The sequence below is a fragment of the Calidris pugnax genome, unplaced genomic scaffold (assembly GCF_001431845.1).
Source record: "Calidris pugnax isolate Ruff unplaced genomic scaffold, ASM143184v1 scaffold171, whole genome shotgun sequence".
Classification (NCBI taxonomy): domain Eukaryota; kingdom Metazoa; phylum Chordata; class Aves; order Charadriiformes; family Scolopacidae; genus Calidris; species Calidris pugnax.
Window position 1 is genome coordinate 11,440,890 of NW_015091064.1, and position 15,323 is coordinate 11,456,212.

Genomic DNA, 15,323 nt, shown 5'->3' on the forward strand with positions numbered 1-15,323 from the left:
CTGTCATAATATCAAAGGCGCCAGGATTTCACCCTCTAACTCTTCTTTCTCATCCATCAGAAAAGTACTTTCACCCACCAAACTTAATGACAAAGCAACTAAAAGTTTTGAACAATTTTGAAGTCCACACTGCAAACTTAAATTTCACATTTGTTTGAGAGGCATTGGCAGCTTTCAAAGTGTGGATTATCAGTCAGCCTCCTGCAGTTGACAAAGCAAATCAGAGCAAGTAAATGTGAATGTGTGAATAAAATACATGTTAAAAAAATGTAGTAACAACTAGTAAGATGCCAAGAAAATTTCTGTATTTAAATTAGACATCTGTGCCCTATTTTTAAATATTCATCATTGTAAGTGATTCAGCATGTTCCCCACTCCTGTCAGAGTACACATATTTTAAAAACCTTTTAGCTTTAACACCTTCATTACCATATGAATCCATTACTAGAAAAAGTTCTACCCTTAAACGTATTCACATCTACAGATTTCATCATGAGTTCAACAGAGTCACAGTGTTTCATGAGGCTGGTAACTTTGGTCAGTATTTTACGATGAAAACAAAAACTGCAAAGAAAGCTTGTTTTTCAGAGCTTGTGTAAGAAAATAAACACTGCTATTAAAATGAAATATAAGAAATTACACTGTTCAAACACATGATCAAGTAGGGGTTACAGATTCCCTGTTTTTATCCCTCTATCTCTGATTCATAGCGGCTGCCTAAGAGAGGAGCACAATTACCCTGGATTGGGTAAAAGTAGAAAATCATTCCTGAATAGGGCATAAAGCCCCAAAAGCTTGCAGAGCATCCTGAAAACACAGAGAAGAGAGGAGAAATGTGACCTATTTGTTTCAGTGGCACTTGGATAGAGGCACACTTAGAATCAACGTATAGGTGGATAAAACTCTGGATGACATTCATCGTCCTGTTTTATGTGAGAGGTTACATGAGGTGATCACAATGGTTCTTTCTGGCCGTGCAATACATTAATTTATATGTTATCTGAAATGAAAGGGGGGAAATGAGCGTATTACAATAAGTTTGATGAATATCCCAACCCTAAAGCTAACCCAAAGTTGACACGTTACATTTTATAACAAAGCACAAGATCCAAATGCCTGTGGGTTAATTAAACTGGCTGTCAAAGAATGATGAAATGATTTGGGATAGGGGAGAAATTGCATCCAATACATCCAAAGTTCATGAAAAGCCAATGAAGCAGGGAACTAAACTTGATTTAAAAAACCTTCTGGTTAGACATGGTGCATAGCAAAGGGCACAATCCAAAGTTACAGTTCTGCCTGAAAATGAAGTAGTGAGTGAATTAGCAAGAACTCCACTTGCTTTCCTGAAGATACAATAGCATAAAATATCTGTTGTCAACAAGCTGGCTGTAAGATTGTAAACAAGGGAACATATTGGGGAAATATGGGAGGATGCACCTGCCAAAGAAAGATCAGCAGACACAGATACTTCATGAATGTGTCACAAGTCTCACAAAGAATCCGCACATTCTTTTGATAATACCCTTCATATATATCATTTACTAATAAGTCTGAAACATTACCTTCTGGTAAATTAGCAAGTTATCATGATACTCGTCACCATCTAGGACTGACAAAATTCTGCCCTGAATCTCAAGGAGCGGAAGACAATGACACCAGGAAACATCTATCCATTGAGTTGGCTTAATTTTTATTCTGAAAGACTTGGAGAAAGAGAAATGGAAGGATTAAGACAAGAGACAGCCATACTTTGATAGACAGGTTTCACTACAAAACTCTCATTAAACACTAAAACCAGTGAATATATGGATTTGCTTTTTGTTGACTTGAAGAAGGTGATCAGTGTTTGCATTGTCTGCATTTTGGGAAAAATACCCATTGAATGTTTGTCTTCAGCCTCTCCTCCTCAGATTCACTTAGCTGTTCCAGAAATAGCTAATGTTTATCTCCCTGAAGATTACTAGAGTTTGCTTAAATCACCGAGGAAGGGCAATTAAAGAGGCTAATTGTACTGCTGAAAACAATAATTAGGCTTTTTCTTCTTTCTTTGCTTTCTGCTTCTAGTTTTGGTCCTTTTATTGTTGAACCAGAGGTGAAAGTCAGAGCAACCATCCTGTGAGTCTCAGGAAATTGTTTCAATGTCTACCTAATAAGGTGCGCTTTTTTTATCAGCTTCATGATTTGAATAGAAGCCATATGATTTCCACATCTCATCATTAAAGTCTCATAATTTATATAGGAAAAAAAAATGAAACCCTGGCAAGGTTCTCAACAATTTGACAATGAACGTGATTAACTTTGGCCAGAGTGTGAAATACTTCAAATGGTGCCAACAGCAGGGCAGGGAAAGATAAAGTGCTCTATGAGTTATAGATTTGGTACTTAACATGTGTATATCATGAGCCACAGACCAGAGATGTTGAGCACAAACATTTTTGACACCAGCTAATAGAGACTATATCCCTACAAATGAGCTTGCCCTGAAATAATACTAGCTGTGTGTAAATATATATATTTTTAAACTAGATGTTTTTTCATGCGGTATGGTTTGTATTCAGCCTTAAAGCAGAACATATTTCTCTTTGGAGCATTATCCTCCAAGATAGTCCTAAAGTTTAGAAAGAAATAGATGGAAATTACACTAGGTTATACCTATTAATTTCAATCTATTGATGTTAACAGAAGCATAAACATGCCTACATGCAAGCATCTAAATTTAAGTGTCTAATCTGAAGCATAAACCCACCAGGGATATATCTAGGGGGTGAAAATTTAGGAAACCAGAATATCTTTCTGGAGAACTAGAAATGCTGCATAATGCTGGTTCATATGGTATTATAATCTGGTTTTGTTTCTTTTGTACCCAAAGGCCTCCCCATCAGAACTAGAACTGTTGGTCTAGTCTATAAAACTATACTTCAAAGTAAAGACATATGATAAATAGTGCATGCCCTCAAAAGAGTACTTGAGTAACAGGAATGATGAGTCCTTAGTTTCATCTCTTATTTTTTTGTAGTGTATGTTTTATTTATTAGTTGATCTTGAAGACTGCTAGCTCAGTATTTCTTTTCCATTTATATCTATACAGCTGTTAGAAGACTCAAATAACCAGTTAGTTAACAATCAAACTCAATGCGAACTGAATGTGTTTACCAATGAAATGTAATTTTTTACCAGTCTTAGAATTAATTTCGGCCAATGATGAAAATGCATTGAAACAAGAATATGATTTCACTGCACCTCACAGTGAGAAACCAATTTTGTCTGCTAGCTTAAAAAGTTTCTGATGGAACATCTTGTGAAAGACAGAGTAAAAGTCTGAGATAATTCTCCTCCCACAGCAAATCTCAAATATACTGTTTCTAGGTTGAATCCATTGTTTGTTGGTTTGTTTATCTGATATTCTTCCCATTTAGCAACTCTATATATAATCTCAGGACGATCTTTCCAATAAAATAAAAAGACTGTAATTTGTATTTGGTAAAGGAGAAAATTTTAGCTGGACTGATTGAGATGCATGTAGTTGAGAAAAAATAATTTTCAAACACTCATTACTTAAAAAACACTAATTGTTTCAATATTCATAAAGAACAGATATGTTTTGTAGTGAAGTAGACCTTCAAAGACATTGTGAGAATAGGGAAAATTGTATCTTTTGCAAAGCTGGTCTCATCTCTCTTCCTCAGAATTATCACAGAATCAAAGAATTGTAGGGGTTGGAAGATCCTACGATCTGTGGAGATCATCTAGTCCGATCCCCCTGCCAAGGGAGGGTCACCTAAAGCAGGCTGGATAGGCTCAAATCCAGGTGGGTTTTGAATATCTCCGGAGAAGGAGACTCCACAACCTCTCTGGGCAGCCTGTTACAGTGCTCTATCACCCTCAAAATAAAGAAGCTTTTCCCTCATGTTGAGACGGAATGTCCCATGTTCCAGTTTGTGTCCATTGTGTTGCATTTTGTGCCCATTGCCCCTTGTCCTGTCACTGAAAAGAGTCTGGCCCCATCCTCTGGACACCTGCCTTTCAGATATTTATAAGCATTGATGAAGTCCCCTCTCAGTCTTCTCTCCTCCAAGCTAAAGGGACCCAGGTGTCTCAGCCTTTCCTCATAAAAGAGGTGCTCTATTCCCTGCTCTATTCCCTGCTCTATTCTATTATCTTTGTAGGCCTCTGCTGGACTGTCTCCAGTAGTTCCTGGTCCTTCTTCAACTGGGGAGCCCAGCACTGGACACAGTACTCCAGATGCAGCCTCACCAGGTTGGAGTAGAGGATATATAGTATGCATTATAGAAATGTATACATTTAAACCTGTCTTCAAAATGTTAAGTAGGAGTGGTTTCCACCTCTGAATGTTCCTTCTACTCTCACTTAGCAAACACCTAGCATTTTTATCCCAAACACTCCAGCTTTTAAGTATGTGACTAATGCTCATCTAAAGCACAGGCACAGTCTCAGTGTCCATTAGACAGGCGGGATGGGCGCTCCTGGAATGTCAAAAGAGGATGGGCTCAAGCATGACAGCCAGCCCTCATTAGTAAGTCTTGAACCCCCAGTTTCCTTCTTGCTCATAATGCTTCTGCAATCTCAGGATGCATTTATACGTGTTCGCCTGACAGACCATGAGGCAGAAGAAGTTTTATGGATCTCCAAAGTGCACTGTAAAGCTTTTTAACAGGACACATTTTGAAAATTATTTACAAATAACTGCATGTCATATGATCACATGATTAAAGTCACTATTTAAGAATGAAGCTGAAAGAAACAATTTTTTCCCTGAGCTGGGAAAGGATCTGCTGTTCATAGTCACACTGCCAGGACACATCATCGAAACAGTGAGATTATAAACCTCACTGTGAAAGTCTCTGATTCTCTTTGCTCCCAGTAAAAACACTGATCAAATACATAAAGCTTTGTTTTAGACAAGGCTTCAAAAATTCAGAAAACATGCAATGGACAATATAGGAAGGGACTATTACAGCAGCCTTCCTCAGCTCACCCGTGGAGAACTTGTAACCAAGTCTTCCCGTTTCTTATTCTTAATGCCAAAACATTGGTTATACTCATAGCATTCACACAGCTTTAGACATCTTGACACAATAGGGTATTCTGGGATTTTTTTTCCATTACAGATTAAATTATCTTCACAACAAAACAGTATAAACTTGTAACATCCATTTTATACATGCTCAGCTTTGTCATACTTGTATTAAATTAGATGCTGAAAACTTAGCTAACAAGCAGAGAACATTGGGGAATACCTATGGGTACTGTGTTTAGACTTACTCTTGCCCATTATGTCTAATGCCATTTCAAGACCCTTTCCCTTTCTTCCTCCACTCTTTTCCTGAGATGATAAGGGAAACTCAGGTGAACATTTACTAATGCACTACACTCCATCTGTTTTCTTTTAATTAAATCAGGAGTTGTGGAGCAGGGGTAGAACAGCATGCTCCAGCCTGCAGCCTGAGAAACAAAAGTGACTTGTACGGTATGGAGGGAGACTAATGGGCAAAAGCATTCCTGCATGTAGCAATCTGTGCTCCCTACAATGTTACTCATCATTCTGTCTAACTTCAATAATATTCTTAGCATGAAATGTCTAAGATTAATGAGGCATTTATCCTCCGATAAGAGCTATCACAAAGAATACATTTTCCATCAACATTTTTGCAGTTAAATTAATATTACTAACTTTTTTTTGCAAATGTGGGATTGAACAGTGGTTTATAGCAGATGATGTGAAGCTAGTCCATCTAGCAGGTTTACATCTTGGGGTGGATCAGCATTCATTTTTCTGTTTATGAGCAGACAATACAGCTAGTCAGCACACCCTTGGGTCTCAGATTGCTCTCCTAGGCATCTATTGCTTGAAACCGTTAGAGATGAGATACAGGACTAGGCAGATATATGGCCTGTATAGTTGGGGTGTTCTTTAAAATTAAATGGGTAAAGGACCTCTAACATTTGTGATCTTACTCTCGCTATGTAATTGGTCTTTAACAGAACTCCCTGAGCCCACTTCGTCTGTCTTTCTGTCCTGGAGCTAGCATAAAATGCTCAAAGGTAGTCCTCTACAGTGCAAGCTCAAGCACTGAAGGGGCCACTGTTGGCCTAGAACTTTTCTTTGTAAGTTCTAAAGTATCATGATCAGAGCTGCATGTTTAAAATAAAGGTAAGTGAATGTATCTTCCAAGGTAAATTACCCACTCTTGGCTACAATTTTTGCAGACTCACTTTTTCACAGGCTTTTTCAGAAGCAGCAGGTAGCTAAGACTTGTATTGGTCAGAACATTACAACAGAATGTATCCTTCTTAATTGACCATTAAAAGGATCAAACATGAAGGAGTCAATCTCTGAATCAGTTCTGCCATCTTTCACAAAAATCACCCACTTCTGATTTGGTCATGCTGGTGAGTGTGTGATACAAAATCTTCAAGTCTCCTTGCTGTGTACAACAGATGTCCTGTGGAAATCTCGGAAATTTATTGGCTTGATTGATTCTGCCCCATTGAACCTAATCAAGAAGCAAGATGGTAGTAACTACAAAAGAAAGTTGCTCTATGAACATGGAACTAACTATGTGTCATGAGTCATCTCCACCCACTGGCACAGCGCTAGTAGCTCCTGACTGCCTCAGCTACTGCAGTGCTACTCAAAACCTTTTGATCTGCCCCACATTATCTCCTTCTCAAAGGGCAAATGGGACTTATTTCTAAGACACCCATTTATCTTTTAGAAGCTTGTGACTGCTTTTTCTCTCAAATTGTCTGATTGCTTTATAGAATTAAGCTAAACAAGGACTGATTGGTTTTACCTCAAGGTTTGCTTGAAGTTGCTGCTTCTTTCTTAGTCTTGTAAAAATGCCTTCGTATTGGAAAGCTTCTCCACTTTTTAGCTTTGTCATATGGTTCAATAAAATATATTGCCCCTGTGCCCCCCATCAAATGTATTTCTATTTAAAGGACTGGCTGATTTTAAGTACGAGTGTTATTATTTTTTTTTCTTTTGGATATCCTTGATGCTACATTTTCTTCATTTTACTCTAGTACATAGAAAAGATATGCCCATAAAACATGAAAGATTGCAAGTAATAGCAGTAGGAAAAAGTAGTAAGGGCCAGACAGACGAATTACTCTTTTTTTCTTGACTGAAACAGACAAGTGCTTCCAAGAGACAGCAGAGAAATATCTGTGGCAGAGCAAGCAGTGTGAAGTATATCTTCAGTCACGTATTTATTCTGGATTATTTGAAGACAGTGAATATATCATTTGCCTATAACATTTGTAGTCATGTTAGTTTTGTACCATGATATATAATAATCTGCCTTCCATAGGAATTCTATTTTGAATGATTTTAGGGTCAGCAACTTATCTCTTATTCATACTCTGATAGGTAAAGTTGCATCAAAATTTCTCACTTTCAGGAACATAGCGATAGTGAAAACTGTAACATCATTCTTCTCTAGCACAAACTAGCAATGTCATAGAAAGGCAATGAACTTCTAAATCTAGATTTAAAGCATTAAGTTTTACTTAACCTAAGGCAAACTTCATTATAACAATTCATTATGTTAATTCTCAACATGAAAAATATCCCTTGGGCCAACAAATTTATAGTTGTTTGCCAGTGTATTTCAATACCTTTTCTTAAAATGTCAATTCTAGCTAATCACAGCTTCAAGAAATTCTAAACTTTCTTCTACAGTGCATCAAGCTCTCTTTTGTACTTTTCCTTTAGTGTCCCCTACATAAACCTAATTAAAAATACATTTGGAGTAATTTTCTTGTCAGATTAAAATATTTAATAAATCAAAAAATGCTCCATTATGAGCTATATTGGCAAAGCTTAGCTTCAAATAAAGAGAAATTAAGTATAGTCTTAGAAAAAAAAAAAAAACACACAAAACTACCATACTACTGCATAACAAGTACCATATTTTTTATGTCTGTCTCATTTTTCATGTCAGATGGGCCTTAGAATACTTAAATATTTAGTCATTTTCTCCAAATTGTATTCTCTGACAGATTTAGGTGCTACCAGAAGCCAAAAATTTCTTCTTTTCAGCTTACATTTGGAAGATGATGATTTTATTAATCAAGATGTTTCCCATTTCTGAGTGAAGATCTAGTTAACATTAATTGTGTGTCTTTCTGTTAATGTAAATGTATATAGATGGATGGGGGATTGAAGCAGAGACATACTTGACTAGGATCACACACGTGATCTGTGAAAGAGGCAAGACCTGGTTTTATGTATCTTCATTGTCAGGACACAACCACTGGACTAGCACTCCATCTCTAAGTGATGTTTGATACAGACTCCTTTGATTGTTAGATTCAGATCCTAATCCATCCCCCTATATAGGAGGAAATGAACTAATTTCAGAAAAAGAGTGAAACTTTTTTTTTTCTTAATATTTGTCATTACCATCAACAATTCTGACAGAATCAATAATGTGAATTTCCAATTTATGGTGTAGATGCACCAGCGATTCCTATTGGCATATCCCTCAGGAAAACTGTCTTTACAAAAAATGCAAGGACAAAGACACTTGCAAAGCTTGAATATCTAAAGCACATTTAAAGGAAGAAATGAGCTATAAGCAATGTCTGCTTTCCCTGTGGAATTTTCAAGTACTTGCATTTGATGGGGCGAAATCAAGTGAGACTGTTTCAGCTATAAAAACAAACATTTACAGATTGACATTTACACAGTCACCAATTTATAAAAATCTACTCTCATTGTGATTTGTCATGTCTCACTCATCCCCCTCATCCCTGTAAAACAGAGAACTGTGCTGAAGGGGATCAAAGGTTCACTTCAAGGTGAAAGTACCTTTTGCAGAGATAGTAAAAGTAAACTATTCAGAAGGGTAAGTTATTATATTTACAAAAACATTTAAATTATGATTTTTTTTTTTCCTAGAAGGCTGAAAAAGACTGTAAGTAACAAACCAGAAATCCATTTTGAAGAGAGATGTTTAATAGATTTAATAATCTATCAAATAATATAATGTTTTACCTTGGTCTCTCAGTTGCTTCTCTGTTTGTTATATTTGTTTCGTGTGGACAAACAATTCAGAGCTAAAAGGGCACCTTATGTCTTTTCCCACATCCAGACATATAGAAGCAGAACAGTGGATGTGGCAGTAATCACGGGAAATGAGTGGTCAGCAGAAAATCACACAAGAGTGTTTAGTAACATTATAAGACAGCTCATTAACAGAGGACAAAGCAGGACTGATGCTGTTGCAGATACATGAATACAAGGTCGCCTTTTGGGTGTAACCAAGAGCACAGCTGCAGATACTGTACCTGCTGTCTTATGGAGAAAGGCAGAATGCACAGTCTTGAGTTTTCATTCAGGGGCAGTGGTCTGGAGTCTAGAAGAATTGTTTGAACATATTGATTGGCAGTAAATAAATTTTTAAAAAGATGCCATGTTTTTCCTGTTTTATAGGCTTTTAATCCTTCTCTTCTGGTTATAGTAAAGACAGATGGTAGAGAATGCTTTATAAAATTTATTGCAAATACAGGAATAAGTTCCATACAAAGTCCAAATACTTCTACTTATCATAAAAAGATGAAGTTTATTCTGCAGTTTAATTAAATGACATATAACGAACTTGGATATCAGAAGATCAATTGCACACAATTCTAATGGCTGAATTTACTGGCAATTTGTCACTCAGTTTCAGCTGGGGTTGTTCAGCCTGGAGAAGAGGAGGCTCCGGGGAGACCTAATAGCAGCCTTCCAGTACCTGAAGGGGCCTACAGGAAAGGTGGGGAGAGCCTGTTTACAAAGGCCTGTAGTGACAGGACGAGGGGAAATGGCTTCAAGCTGGAGGGGAGCAGATTTAGATTGGAGATGAGGAGAAAGTTCTTTACTGTGAGGGTGTTGGAGCACTGGAAGAGGTTACCCAGGGAGGTGGTTGAGGCCCCATCCCTGGAGATATTCAAGGTAAGACTCGACGAGGCCCTGGGCAACCTGGTCTAGTTGGGGGTGTCCCTGTTGATTGTGGGGGGCTCAGACTAGAAGACTTTTGGAGGTCCCTTCCGCCCTAGACAATTCTATGATTCTATGATTCATATAAGGCACAATATTCTAAGTGAGAAGGAAATTTAAATTCCAGTGTAGCAGAATATGGATATTTGTATACATCTTTTTAGTGAATCAGTTCCAGCCTATGCCTTCCTCCGCCAATACAGCTAAATCTAAGAAACCTGGCTGACAGACTTTTCAAGGCCTGACCTTGTGAATGAGGCATGGCAGAGTGGGGTCAAGCCAAGGAAAAAGTGGATTGAAATTCTAGAAGCCACAATTTGCAGAACCATTACTGATTTCAGATAATGCAAAATGGCTTAAAAGACTAAATGAGAATGAAAACTTCAGTAGTAAAAAGCATAATTCAGATTTAAATGTTGTTTTACCTTTCATTCTATCTTTATTTTTAGTATAAAATCAGTTCTGATGCAAACGTTGCTTATCCCTTCAGCACTCACCATCAGGCACTTTTCCAGTTAATTACGGGAAGCTTTTATGACAAAGCTGGAGAAAAAGTTCAGATTAAGTTGGACTACTCAGGACACAGTCTGAGCAAGCAAACACACCAAACAACAAGTGGCAGTGCAAATCATATGAAGGGAACTATGTCGGTATTAGCTGGTCACAGCTTTTACCAACCAGAGTTCATATGAGCACTTCTGAAATCAAAGGGATTAACAAGCATTTACATGATACCTGAAGCTCTTTAATATATTAATTATATATTTTCTTTTTCTTCTTTTTGTAGAGTTCATTGATTTTTCCTATTCGACTTTCTTCTCCCTGCCAGATGCTGCAAATAATGATATTAAAATTGATCCAGTATGTTCAAGGCAGACATTAGCCATGAAATCCAGTTTTTAATGGAAGGTATATACAATACTAACCACATGGATCTTAGTCCATGTCAGTCTCACATTTTGAATGATATTTGAGAGAGATGATGAAGCGCAGAGCTAGGTACAGGAGAGTGCAGCGCTGGCTTTTATGTTAATGGACTCAAAGACTCTGAGTCACAAAAGAATCAATAAGAATAAGGTACCTTAAAAATATATATTCAGAGCTGTGCTTGAGCCAAAAAGTTTTCTGATTAATAAGAGAGGGGCAGCCAAGTATACAAAAAGGAAAAGTCTTTCCTTGCCCTCTATCACCTTAAAAATGAACAACATATATTCCCATAAAATAGAGTAATTGGTGCCTTTCCGGATCTTGGGTTTCTCAATTCACATAGTAGCAGAGAGAGAGAGTGTCTGTCTCACAGATATCTTAGAAAGCCAGGCAAGCTTATGGGGCAAAGTAGAAAAGGAGTTTTGCTCCAATGATCTCTACTGTGTCCTTCCATTCAATACTAAATAAGTGTCAGGCAATTAGAAATGGAACAGCGGATGCGTAAATGATACTGCCTTCCCAGTAAATTGCTAATACCTGGATAGTGCTGCATGACTGGAAACATACTGTTAAAATAACTGTAGTACCAATTTTTATTTCTGAATAATAAAGAAGATGAAGAAGATCAATGTAGCATTGGAGCCATGAAACAAACAATCCACCGCATGATTCTTTTCTTGTCTGATTTCTTATTTTCTTCCTTTCAGAATTGAGACATACTGCTTTTAAGGTTTACAAGTGTAATATCCATTTTCTTTCTCATTCTTGGCAGAAGTGTGCTGTGGTGCACATGGTGGTCTCTGGACAATATTTAATGACTGCCAAACTGTGACATAGAGTTCATGTTTGTTCTTGTAGAGTAAAAATCAACCTCATTTGTAGTGAACACCTGAAGTTCATTATTTGGGAATAGCCAGAAATACATAAATTAATTTAATGGGGATTTTTTTAATGTATTGACATATACAACTTTTATTGTAACAATTTGGTCAGAAAAAAGGGACATCCATAAGGAACATATCCCCACTTTATTTATTTCATTTCGTTCATGTTTTTTTTTTTTACCATCTGTCACATGGAAGAAAGCTTTCAAAGAAATTCTGGAATACTAATGGAATTCCCTCAGCATCACCATTCAGCACAGGTGGCATTTTTAGCTCTAAAACTAATTAAAATGCATGTTTTAAAGAAGCTCAGTGTTTAATTCAAGCGGATAGGATACACAAGACACCTCTTCATCATTTCAGAGGTCACAGCATGAGACTGATTTGGCAAACTTCATCTAAAATAACCCAGTACTTAAGGGAGTTTTAAGAAGAGATGCATAACGTGTTGATTTCATACTTAGTAGCAAATTTTAAAGCAGCTGTAACTATACGGTGGATTCGGCTGCATTTTGTAAAATGATAAATGAAGGTAAAGAACAAACATTTTCACTTTGTCCTACCTACTAATACTGCTACAATGAAAATGCTAAAGGAATAGTTGGTGTCTAGCCACAAATTAGTAACATGAGTCATATTTTTCATTTATTTGTACTGGTCTGTAGTTTGGCACCGTCTTCTGCAATTAATGGCTGTTTTGATAGAATAAGTGGAAGAAGGAGAAGGAAGTAAATAACTAAATACAAATAAAGGAATCAGTTGTGCAGGTCACCTCTCATATCTTTCTCCCATAAAATACATTGTGGGCTGCTGCAATCTTGCCCTCCAGGAAGAGAAAGTGGAGCCCTGACAGATCCTGAACCCCTCCAGAGTGGTCAGAAACAAGAGGTTGAGCATCCTCAGCTTTGAAATGCAGTTGCAGTCACGTCTCTTCTTCCCTGCTCAAACGGCAAGAAATTCAGAACAGGAGAACAACTCTTGCATCTGTAGCATATCATGGAGTTCTTCAATATACTATTATAGTGAAGGGATCCTTTCTAGTGGGTGAAATTGGGATTTATAGGCAAAATATGTTGCTTTTAACTAAATGAGAGACATCTGCACAGTAATTCCCATCCTGTGTGCACTGTTTAAAATACCTTTAAATAAAGATGCTTGAAAGATTTGCTTTTGTGGTTTTTTTTTTCCCCTGAGCTGGTGTCATTGTTAGAATATTTTGTATGATTTTAAGGACAAACAAAGTGATTAAAAAGCCCTTTCAATTTTTCTTTTTATTGGTGGTTTTTTAACTGATTCTTTGAAGAGGTGTGAAACTGGGCCCAGTAGGTGTTGGGAAGGTTTATTATAACCTGACAGAAATCTATCTAATCCTGGGGCTTTATTAGCTCTAAGGGAATTGTCTTACTTGTTTCCATTAAATCATTAACTGATTGTAACATAACTTCTGAGCATATCACAGCCTTGAAAATAATAATAATAATAATAATAAAAATAAAAAATGTAAGTTAAGGTCTAACAGCTTTTGTCTTATACTGGATCTATGGATATCTTCAAAGAGTACCCTGGAGTGCTCTATGGCATCCTTTACAATCAATGACAGGAATATTATTGTTATCCTGTTGAGCAGATACAGGCAAAGAGATTCTAGTCAGTATTTATTCCATTGCATTAATCTGAAAGCTTCCGTACAGTTTTCAGATAATCAGGACTGATTATTGTGCAGAAATTAAACCATAATTAATTAGGTGATAGAGGCTGAAATCCAGTGATTCAATTCCTATCTCTTTCACAGGAATACTGACTAAATGAAAGTCACTACACCTTGTGTAGTGATTTGTCTAGACATTTTTTTATGATCAGTAGGGTTCTACCCAATAGTGTCAATGAAGCCTTGGGAGTGATTCATCTCATGCTGGACCAGGCATTTATTTACACCTGCTCAGATGAATTCCACCCTGTATTCCATTAATCTTATTGACTATATCTCCTTTGCTCATAACAAAAATGTAGAAAATTATCCCTGATTCAGACATCCACCTGTAAGTAAGGCAAATCTCACCTTAAACAAATAATTCATGTCCGAGTTCAATCAAGTATCAAGGTGTACTTCACCTTTACGGAGTTTTACTGATTCCATTTTGCTCCAGAAAGGAAGAGAAACTCATGCTTAGGCTGGACTATAAAAGCTTAATATTCACTGTAGTCTACCTCTGAGGTGAAATCTTCCTGTACTAGAGACTGCAACAACACTTAGCACAAAGGAGGCTGATGTCATTTTGCCAGTCTGAATGTCACTGCAATACAAATGATTTGTCTTGCTTATACTAGAAAAGAAAACAGGCCTATGTTAAGCAGTGAGGAATGGAGAACAAGATGTGACTTGAAAATGCCAAGCAATGGCCAGAAAAAAATGAGGAAAATATTTACTATTGATGTATTTTACAGTCTCTCCTGTGCTGGAGAGGGGGAGTGACATTTTACAGGAACTCTGTGCTGACGAATGAAGCTCAGTCTGTGTAGCTAAGTTTCCTTGCAGCAAGAGAAACATGTTATGTATTATTATATTACACTGCAATAAAAGGGTGTGGTAATATAACTATATTACAGATATAAATATAAATATAACAGAAAAAGTGTAAAAAGGCTAAGCAAAAACACTAGAAGAAATATGTGATGGAACAAAGGACTATGAAACCAGTCACAAATATAGAGAAATTCATCACACTATAAAAAGAACCATAAGGCATTTAAACAAGGCAAGAAAAAGCATCAATTGTGTAAGTAACGAAGGGTGAAAGAATACACTACAAGGCAAACAATATCCTTGGAAGGAGGACAGAAAATCTGTAAGAAATTTAGAATGGTCCTCATAAATCTGGAAATCTAATATCAGATGAGAAGGACAAGGTACAGAATTGAGTGTGGGAGCTGGACAGAATATTAGCAGGAAAAAAACAAGGAAGAGTATATGGAAAGAATGATATTAGACTGGAAAAGCTGTCATCTTTTAATCAAAATGCCAAAATGTATCTACATAAACTCTCTAAGCAGATATAAGAAAAAAGAGATAATTCAGAGTTTTCAGGAAGTCTGTACTCATTTCTGTCCTAAAACCCAGCAACCCAGCCAGCAATGCTGAAGATTATGAAAAATGTTAAACTCTCTGCATAGTGAATAAGGTGTGTAAAATATTATTGAATATGCATCATGGAGAAGCAAGAAGTCAGTTCATCTCCTGTTAAGAGACATGAATGAAATAATCCCCAGATATAGAGGTACAGTAAATAAGAGTAAATAAGAAGCTAGAGCTTGAGATAAAACACAAAGAACCAGAGAACACAGCAAGGTCTCAAGCAATCCATAAGGATCAGAATCCCCGTCTTCTGTCTGGAACGTCCTTCAGATTCAAATCTTTTTGGGGTCCAATTGTGGATAATACCTGTAAAATCAAAAGCCTCATTTCTGTTACCAGAAAAAAAAAAAAAAAAAAAAAAAAAAAAAAA